General features: G+C 38.8%; 1 non-coding gene across 1 annotated transcript; it reads right to left on the bottom strand.

The window, feature by feature from the left end:
- Positions 1-9,072: 9,072 nt before the first annotated feature.
- On the bottom strand, positions 9,073-9,180 carry LOC112713956 (small nucleolar RNA R71). Its single transcript, XR_003158915.1, has one exon. It is a non-coding gene; the product is annotated as a small nucleolar RNA R71 (small nucleolar RNA).
- Positions 9,181-9,429: the final 249 nt, after the last annotated feature.

Here is a 9,429-nt window from a genome sequence, read left to right as displayed (position 1 = left end):
TTTTCAGAGTTTTAAACCCTATTTCAGACTTCTAAACCTCTATTTTCATTCCTTTAGTCATAAATAATAGTACTAAACCTGATAATCAGATGAAGTTAGGAAGTGGAGATAACTTGGAAGTGAAGTAAAGCTGAGAAAGTGAAGAATTGAATTATAAAATGCTATGAATGATTATGTATAAAAGTCGTCTTGATAAATTAAATTATCTGAGATACGAGATTCCCTGGATAAAGTACCATGGCTTGCCACTACGTGTACCAGGTCAAAAACTCGATACTCTGTTCACCCTATGACGTAAGGGTGACCGGACACTTATAAATTCCGGAGAATGTTACCCCCATTGAGAAATATTGATTATTTGAGAAAAAGTTATGGATAGACTCTTAGGGATGCACATCGAGGGATAGTCCAAAGGTTTAGCAAACCAGATTTGTCGGGTTGGCTTGATAACCGACAGATGAGACTCATCAGCCATAGGACAGCCATGCATCATGTGCACATTACTTGAATTACTTGTTTATGCATTGACTGGGTGTGCCTAAGTGTATTTGCTATGTTAAATGTATATTTGCTTCTTGTAGTACTTGTAACCTTCTTGTGTTTTCCTTTATCTTCTTATTTGTCTGTGATATGTCGTCGGAGATGGAGGTATGGTGGAAAGGCGGTAAGGCTAGATTTAAGATTAAGTTAAGTTAGGCTTAGATACTCTTAAAAAACCACCTTTTATGGCTTCTGTTTAATACTTTAAGCTTTATAATCTATGTGTTGGTGTTCTAGGATTGTCTCTGGTATTCCCAGGACCTTATATCTTATATGTGTGATACCTTTACCATGCTGAGAACCTCTGGTTCTCATCCCATACTATGTTGTTGTTTTTCAGATGCAAGGCAAGAGGCACCTCGTTAGGCATCTGGACTTTTAAAGTGAATTGGTTATCGAGTTATTTTGTTGTACAGTTATGTATATATACGTACTTAGTTTTCTCTCCGCAAGACTTGATCCTTTATTTTTGACCCTCTTAGAGGCTTATGGAGAAACAGGATTTTGTTTATGTAAATTTAGGTTTCGGATATGTATATATTCTTCGGCCAGCCTTGACTTTGGGGCTGAGTTAGGAGCTTGTTATTTTGTATCCTTGGCCCTCTATTCCTACTTTTGTTATATTATGCTTCATAGCTTTAGTTTTCTTTGTATGCAAGTTAACTCATTTTCTGAACATTGTGCTTTTATTCCGGCAATTTTTATTTCAATGGTTCTTCAAGGCTCCTAGTTTATTCTATTCTTTCTGCTATTATATGTACACTTTTCATTTTAGAGGTCGTAATACCACATCACCTCTGTTTTACGGCTTAAGCGTAAAGATGAGTCTGGTAAGGTGCTACAGCATTCACTTTCAAAATAAATGATTTATTAAAATTGTTCTGCATAGTGTGGCGATGGGACGAGAATGAATAGAGTGAGTCTAAAAGAGTATGGTTAGGGTGTTATGGAGTACCAATACATGCATGGTGAATGGAGACTTTTCAAATCATAGGGGAGCAGTGGGGGGAGGTAGTAAAATTTGATACTTTAATGAAGTCGAGCAATTCGTTCAATGTTGGTCGAATTCTGATTGATACGTATGTATTTGATATCATTCATGAGTGGATTCACATTACAATAGATAAAATTAGATTTGATATCTTACTGAAAGAGATGGATGGAGATGTGTATCAGGAAGAATGCTTTTTCCCGAGATAATGGTTGATGAAGGCGGCAGACACATAGAGACTAGAGTAGTTTTGCAGCACGATAACATGATTAGCATAGAAAACCATAGAGTGGAGCAACAGGTGAATAAATGGGATCAAGCGGCAGTGCTAATGGCAGAAGAACGCAGGGAGGATAAAAAGACAATGATAGAAATGTAATCTCATACATTGACTTGAATGAATGAAATTTTAATCATTCAAAGAATAATAATCAACGTGTGGCAACTGCGGCAACGAAGGAAAGAGAGAGTTTTGAGGGATTTGTTGAAATCAATCAACTAGAGAATTTAGATTGCATTATATCTTGTGATTATGAGGAATATAGAAGGGAACAATTAGAAACAAATAGAAGATTCACTATTGGGCTGAGAGCAAATAAACCCAATAACTTAAGGCTGAGAACTAATAAGAATTTGGAAGGGAAATCCCATATGAGTGAAGCTGGGACTGGGCTCCTTAACTGGGTTGAATGTAACCGGCATAAAGACATGACCCCTTTGGGGTAGAAGACAATGTGCAGCGATGTTACTAGGGTAGAAGTTGCACGGCAGCCGAGCGGCGAAAGGGGCATAAGGAACGGAGACGCACGACGTCCAAGCGGCTCAGGGGGCAAGTCAAATGGAGGACCGATAATGGTCCAGGTACAAGCCAACATGATGGAGGAGAATGGTGTTGCGGATGGAGGGGCTGATGCCAGTGTTGTCGCTACCGGAACCTTGAGCAAAGGAAAACAACATAGTCAAAAAGTGATTGAACTAGGCACAAGCAAATTAAATTATATCCAACAAGAGGTGGGTATGGCATAAGATGAAACAGTGGGACGCCGGAGTTATGCAGCAGCGGCTATAGATGGTTTATGCACGAAGGATTCCGAAAAATGGTAAAAGAGGAGTGGAGGGGATTATGTGATATTCAATTCTTAGATAAACTGAAAGCATTGTCAACAACATTGGGGAGATGACATAAATAGCATTTCGGAGATATAACCGAGAAGATAAAAAAATTTGTGAATGAGATAAAGAAGGTAGATGATATAGTTAGCAGTGGAGTCTATGATGGCACAGTGGAATCAAGGAGAAAGACGTTAGTTAAGTGTTGTGAGAAGTGGTATGTTAGACAGAATATTCACTAAAAGCAAATATCTAGATCTCGACATGCTATGGAGATGGATAAGAACACAAGATACTTTCACAATATTGCCTAGGCGAGAAGAAGGAATAACCAAATTAAAACATTGGTGGTTAATGGGTGGCTAGTGAGGAATCAGGTAAGAATTAAGGTTGCAATCAGGGATTTCTATAAAAACCTATACCATCAAGAAGCTCCTCCTAATATTAGCTTTTGAGATGGACTGGTCATCGGATAGAGGTGGAAGATGCTGAAGCGCTTGAGATGATGCCAACGGTGGAGGAAGTGAAAGAAGCATTATGGGATTGTGAAATCTTCCAAAGTCCTAGGTAGTGATGGATATAATATGAATTTTATCAAGAAGTTCTGGGAGACAATTAGAGCAAAGTTTACTGCAACTGTGATGAGATTTTTTCAAATGACAAGGTTACCAATGGACTCTAATGTAACGTGGATAGCTTTGGCTATGAAGTTTGTTGGAGCAAAAGAGATAAAAGATCTCAAGCTTATTAGTATGGTTAGATGTGATTATAAGATAATATCTAAAGTGTTGACTAGAAGGATAAGGAGAATCATGCCAAGATTAGTTAGGAAATCTCAAAGTACCTTTGTTAAAGGAAGAAAAATATATGATGAAGCTTTGATTACTTGCAAAACTGTGCAATGGTTAAAACTGAGGAAGAAAGCCTCAACGATCATCAAACTGGACTTCCAGAAAGCTTATAATAGGGTAAAATGGATCTTTGTTGATATTGTGTTAGAAAGGATGGAGTTTGGTTGTAGATGGAGGGCATGGATTCAAGAGTGCATCAAGTTACTGTCTATCTCTATTCTGGTAAATGGGTCGCCATTAAAACCTTTAAAGATGGAAAGAGTGCTTCGTCTAAGGGATCCACTATTGCCATTTTTGTTTGTTCTTATGGTAGATGTGTTGAATAGGAAGATTGGCAGGCAATAAGGAATGGGAGAATATCTCCACTATTACTGGGTAGGGATAATATAGAGTTATCACACTTATAGTTTGCAGATGATACTATATTATTCTATCCACCGGAGGAGGAGACAATTAAAAATTATCAGCGACTTTTGAGGCGTTTTGAAATGATGTCAGGGTTGAGAATTAATTTTGAGAAGTCCAGCTTGATACCATTAAATTGTAATGAGGAGCGGATTAGGCAGATGTGTCGCTTACTAGGGTGTTAGGCAGCAGCGCTGCTGGTGAAATATCTTGGCATCAGCCTGGGAGCGAATCTGAGGCTAGTAAAAATATGGAAGCCAATAATAGATAAGGTGGAGGAGAGACTTAGCTTGTGGAAACAAAGTTCCTTAATAAAGTTGTAAAGTTGGTTCTTATTAAGCCAGTTATCAACAATTTACTTATATACTATCTGAGCTTTGATGAGCGGATAATTTATACGCTTTTTGGCATTGTTTTTAGGTAGTTTTTAGTAGGTTCTAGCTACTTTTTAGTATATTTTTATTAGTTTTTAGGAAAAATTCATATTTCTAGACTTTACTATGAGTTTGTGTGTTTTTCTGTGATTTCAGGTATTTTCTGGCTGAAATTGAGGGAGCTGAGCAAAAATCTGATTCAGGCTGAAAAAGGACTGCTGATGCTGTTGGATTCTAACCTCCCTGCACTCGGAATGGATTTTTTGGAGTTACAGGAGTCCAATTGGCGCGCTCTCAATTGGGTTGGAAAGTAGACATCCAGGAATTTCCAGCAATATATAATAGTTCTTACTTTGCGCGAAGATAGACGACGTAAACTGGCGTTCAACGCCAGTTCCATGTTGTAGTCTGGCGTTCAGCACCAGAAACAGGTTGCAAGTTGGAGTTCAACGCCAGAAACAGGTTACAACCTGGCGTTCGACTCCAGAAACAGCTCAAGCACGTGAGAAGCTTAAGTCTCAGCCCCAGCACACACCAAGTGGGCCCCAGAAGTAGATTTCTGCACTATCCATCTTAGTTTACTCATTTTCTGTAAACCTAGGGTACTAGTTTACTATTTAAACAACTTTTAGAGACTTATTTTGTATCTCATGACATTTTAGATCTGAATTATATACCTTGTGACGGCATGAGTCTCTAAACTCCATTGTTGGGGTGAGGAGCTCTGCAGCGTCTCGATGAATTAATGCAATTATTTGTGTTTTCCATTCAAACACGCTTGTTCCTATCTAAGATGTTCATTCGCGCTTCACTATGAAGAAGGTGATGATCCGTGACACTCATCACCTTCCTCAATCCATGAACGTGTGCCTGACAACTGATGAGCGGATAATTTGTATGCTTTTTGGCATTGTTTATAGTGTGTTTTTAGTATGATCTAGTTAGTTTTTAGTATATTTTTATTAGTTTTTAGTTAAAATTCACTTTTCTGGACTTTACTATGAGTTTGTGTGTTTTTCTGTGATTTCAGGTATTTTCTGGCTGAAATTGAGGGACCTGAACAAAAATCTGATTCAGAGACTAAAAAGGACTGCAGATGCTGTTGGATTCTGACCTCCCTGCACTCGAAGTGAATTTTCTAAAGCTACAGAAGCCCAATTGGCGCGCTCTCAAAGGCGTTGGAAAGTATACATCCTGGGCTTTCCAGCAATATATGATAGTCCATACTTTGCTCAAGATTTGATGGCTTAAACCGGCGTTCAAAGTCACCCTCAGGAATTCCAGCGTTAAACGCCGGAACTGGCACCAAAATGGGAGTTAAACGCCCAAACTGGCACTAAAGCTGGCGTTTAACTCCAAGAGGAGTCTCTACATGAAAATGCTTCATTGCTCAGCCCAAGCACACACCAAGTGGGCCTGGAAGTGGATTTTTATGTCATTTACTCATCTCTGTACACCCTAGGCTACTAGTTTTCTATAAGTAGGACCTTTTACTATTGTATTTGTATCTTTGGATCATTTGAGAGCTTTTGATCATGTTTTTATGATTGAACCCTCTTTGGGAGGCTGGCCATTCGGCCATGCCTAGACCTTGTTCTTATGTATTTTCAACGGTGGAGTTTCTACACACCATAGATTAAGGTGTGGAGCTCTGCTGTACCTCGAGTATTAATGCAATTACTATTGTTCTTCCATTCAATTCCGCTTGTTCTTGTTCTAAGATATCACTTGTTCTTCAACTTGATGAATGTGATGATCCGTGACACTCATCATCATTCTCACCTATGAACATGTGACTGACAACCACCTCTGTTCTACCTTCGATTGGGTGAATATCTCTTGGATTCTTTAATCGGAATCTTCGTGGTATAGGCTGGAACTGATGGCGGCATTCAAGAGAATCCGGAAGGTCTAACCTTGTCTGTGGTATTCTGAGTAGGATTCAATGATTGAATGACTGTGACGTGCTTCAAACTCCTAGCAGGCGGGGCGTTAGTGACAGACGCAAAAGAATCGATGGATTCTATTCCGGCCTGACCGAGAACCGACAGATGAATTCCGCGTGCTGTGACAGAGCATATGCAATCGTTTTCACTGAGAGGATGGGAGGTAGCCATTGGCAACGGTGAAACCCTACACAAGCTTGCCATGGAAAGGAGTAAGAAGGATTGGATGAAGACTGTAGGAAAGCAGAGAGACGGAAGGGAAGGCATCTTCATGCGCTTGTCTGAAGTTCCTACCAATGAATTACATAAGTACCTCTATCTTTATCTTATTGTTTATTTTCGTTCATCAACATATCCATTTGAGTTTGCCTGACTAAGATTTACAAGATGACCATAGCTTGCTTCATACTAACAATCTCCGTGGGATCGACCCTTACTCGCGTAAGGTTTATTACTTGGACGACCCAGTGCACTTGCTGGTTAGTTGTGCGAAGTTGTGTAATGCCATGGTATTGAACACCAAGTTTTTGGGGTTCATGACCGGGGATTATGAGAGTTGTGAAAAGTATTGTTCACAATTTCGCGCACCAAGTTTTTGGCGCCGTTGCCGGGGATTGTTCAAGTTTTGAGCAAGCTTTTGGTCCGGTAACATCAGTGCCAAGATCCGGCAACAGCACCAAGTTTTTGGCGCCGTTGCCGGGGATTGTTCAGTTTGGACAACTGACGGTTCATCTTGTTGCTTAGATTAGGTATTTATTTTTTTTCGAAATTCTTGAAGATGAATTCTAGAGTTTCATGATGATTTGTTGAAGTCTGGCTGGCTGAGAAGCCATGTCTAATCTCATTGGACCGAGGTTTCAACTTATCATCACAAGAGCTTGTTGATCTTTATCAATTTTGCTTTTGGAGCAGTGATCTGCTAAGGCTTGGCTGGCCTTTGGCCATGTCTAGTGTTTTGGACCGAAGCTTTCTTTGAAAGCTTGGCTGGCTGTGAAGTCATGTCTAATTCCTGGACCGGAGTCTTAGACTAGCATTGCACTGATTCCTGGAATTCTCATTGAGAATTTTGATACCTTTTTCCAATTAATTTTCGAAAAACACAAAACAAAAAATTAAGAAAATCATAAAAACAAAAAAATATTCTATGTTTCTTGTTGAGACACTAGTCTCATCTTAAGTTTGGTGTCAATTGCATGCATGCATTCATGTGTCTTAAGGATCTTCAAGTAGTTCTTGATGATTTCTTACTCTAATCTTTGAATTCTCTTGACTTGAGTATTTGTGTGTCTCATATGCATTTTCATTAGTGTCAGTAGTATACAAACTGCTAAGTTTGGTGTCTTGCATGCATTGTTATTTGATTCTTATTGCATTTCGATTTTTCCTTACTATCAAAAATCCAAAAATATTTTTAATTTGTGTCTTATCAAGTCAATAATACAGAGAATTGAAGATTCAGAACATACAGCAGAGGAATTACACAGAAAAAGCTGGGCGCTCAAAACGCCCAGTGAAGAAGGACAGACTGGCGTTTAAACGCCAGCCAGGGTACCTGGTTGGGCGTTTAACGCCCAAAAAGGTATAGTTTTGGGCGTTAAACGCCAGAATGTGCACCATTCTGGGCGTTTAACGCCAGGATGGCACAAGGGGGAAGATTCTGTTTTTCAATGCAATTTTTTCAGTTTTCAAAGTTTTTCAAAATCAAATCTTTTTCAAATCATATCTTTTCAATCAAATCTCTTTCAAATTTAATTTCTTTCTTTTTTCAAAGATACTTGCTACCAATTAATGATTTGATTCAACATTTCAAGTATGTATCCTTTTCTGTTGAGAAAGGTTTAATGTTTGAATCATATCTTTTCTTGTTAGCCAAGTTTTTAATTTTCAAAATCAAATCTTTTTAAAATGTTTTTCAAATCATATCTTCTCAATCACATCTTTTTAAAACCAATCATATTTTCTTAACCACATCTTTTTCAAAATAGTCTTCAATCAAATCTTTTTGATTTCTAATTTCAAAATCTTTTTCAAAAATCACTTTATTTCTTTCCCACTTTCATTTTCGAAAATTTAGTAAGGTTTTTCAAAAATGTTCTCAAAATTTTTACTTAATTTTCGAAAATCACTTCCCTTCTTCTCACATCCTTCTATTTATGGACTAACACTATTCCTTAATGCAAAATTCGAACTCCATCTCCTTTGATAAGTTCGAATTTTCTACTTCTGTCTTCTACTCTTCTTTTCCTCTGACATTTCAAAGAATCTCTATACTGTGACATAGAGGATTCCACATTTCTTGTTCTCTTTTCTCTCATATGAGCAGGAGCAAAGACAAAGGCATTCTTGTTGAGGCTGATCCTGAACCTGAAAGGACCTTGAAGAGAAAGCTAAGAGAAGCCAAAGCACAACTCTCTTTAGAGGACCTGACCGAATTCTCCAAAGAAGAAGAACACATGGCAGCCGAAAACAACAATGCCAACAATGCAAGGAAGGTGCTGGGTGACTTTACTGCACCTACTCCCGATTTCTATGGGAGAAGCATCTCTATCCCTGCCATTGGAGCAAACAACTTTGAGCTTAAGCCTCAATTAGTTTCTCTAATGCAACAGAATTGCAAGTTCCATGGACTTCCACTGGAAGATCCTCATCAGTTTTTAGCTGAGTTCTTGCAAATCTGTGACACTGTCAAGACTAATGGGGTTGACCCTGAGGTCTACAGACTTATGCTATTCCCTTTTGCTGTAAGAGACAGAGCTAGGACATGGTTGGACTCACAACCTAAAGAAAGCCTGGACTCTTGGGAAAAGCTAGTCAATGCCTTCTTGGCAAAGTTCTTTCCACCTCAAAAATTGAGTAAGCTTAGAGTGGAAGTCCAAACCTTCAGACAGAAGGAAGGAGAATCCCTCTATGAAGCTTGGGAAAGATACAAACAATTAATCAGAAAGTGTCCTTCTGATATGCTTTCTGAATGGAGCATCATAGGTAATTTCTATGATGGTCTCTCTGAACTATCCAAGATGTCTTTGGATAGCTCTGCAGGAGGATCTCTTCATCTGAAGAAGATGCCTACTGAAGCTCAAGAACTGATTGAAATGGTTGCAAATAACCAATTCATGTACACTTCTGAAAGAAATCCTGTGAACAATGGGACTAGTCAGAAGAAAGGGGTTCTTGAGATTGACACTCTGAATGCCATATTGGCTCAGAACAAA

This window comes from Arachis hypogaea, chromosome 9, assembly GCF_003086295.3.
Source record: "Arachis hypogaea cultivar Tifrunner chromosome 9, arahy.Tifrunner.gnm2.J5K5, whole genome shotgun sequence".
NCBI classification, from domain to species: domain Eukaryota; kingdom Viridiplantae; phylum Streptophyta; class Magnoliopsida; order Fabales; family Fabaceae; genus Arachis; species Arachis hypogaea.
Note: the sequence above shows the minus strand (reverse complement) of the source record. Positions and strands in the feature narration are given on the sequence as shown.